Here is a 1,045-nt window from a genome sequence, read left to right as displayed (position 1 = left end):
CAGTAAAGTGATAAGCCTGGCTTGCTTGAGTCCTTGCTCTGCAGTTAGCCCTGTGCAGAGGAGAGGAGGGAGAAGGAAGGGGAAGAAACCAAGCAGACTTTTGTGAAAATGACTCATTTTGCTGATTATTAAGGTTTTACTCCTCCACAGCCAATGCCTTCAGTGTAGAGCTGGAGGAGCTGGGGATGAGACAAAAACCAACACCCGGATAATCTGCAAATCTGTTTTCACAGAACTTCCTATGGTTTTCCCCCAAACAGCACTGAACTCTGGAGAAAGGCTGTAGCCCACGGCAATGAAGGCCTTCACCAGGCAGTGGGAAGATGCTTGTCTGCCGTTGTTGGTAGCTCTTTCTGTTTTGCCTTACTGATCCCACGTGAGACAGTAGGAGGTACACATGCATTTGTTTTCTACTGCTGATGTAAACAGGATTGTTTTCTCTGCAAGCAGTGTGGGAATGAGTCCATGGTCTTGTGCTCTGTGGCAGGCATAGGCCTTTGGCACAAAGAATGAAATGGAGGCCTTATTCCCTTGTCCAGATCTGGGTCTGGTATGGTAAGAACCTGTCACTGCCCGTATGTGCCTATTACTTAGTGTCCATCAGTAATACAGGTCTAAGCCTCAAGCTGAGACTGCAGGTCTTCAAGGCTAAAGGCAGTAGCTCCTCGAGGGTGAGAATTTGCTTTGCAGGAGGTCTTTAACAGACGCACAAACCTTGCGGATCCACTGTTGAAGGGAGCATGGGACACGTACCGTAGGCTACACCAGCATTTAGGTGCAGTTATCCTTCACTGGGCAGTAAAAGGCAAAACAAACTGCATTTTACAACCACAGAGCATTTCCCAGCTACTCCAGGGCCCCTCACAGTGCTTCCTCTTCGCTCTGCTCCCTCCCACAGCTCCCCCGGTACCCGGGGCGAGCGGGACAGAGCGAAGGCAGTGTCCCCGGCCGCGGTCGTCCCGGGCTGGCCACGGGGCTCCCGAGCGGCCGCCCGGGCTCCGGGGCCGCCGTCCCTGCGCAGCGGCACTGCGGCGCGGGCAGCGTG

Source organism: Apteryx rowi, unplaced genomic scaffold, assembly GCF_003343035.1.
Source record: "Apteryx rowi isolate R43461 unplaced genomic scaffold, aptRow1 scaffold_50, whole genome shotgun sequence".
NCBI classification, from domain to species: Eukaryota; Metazoa; Chordata; class Aves; order Apterygiformes; family Apterygidae; genus Apteryx; species Apteryx rowi.
This window is presented reverse-complemented; position numbering follows the sequence as displayed.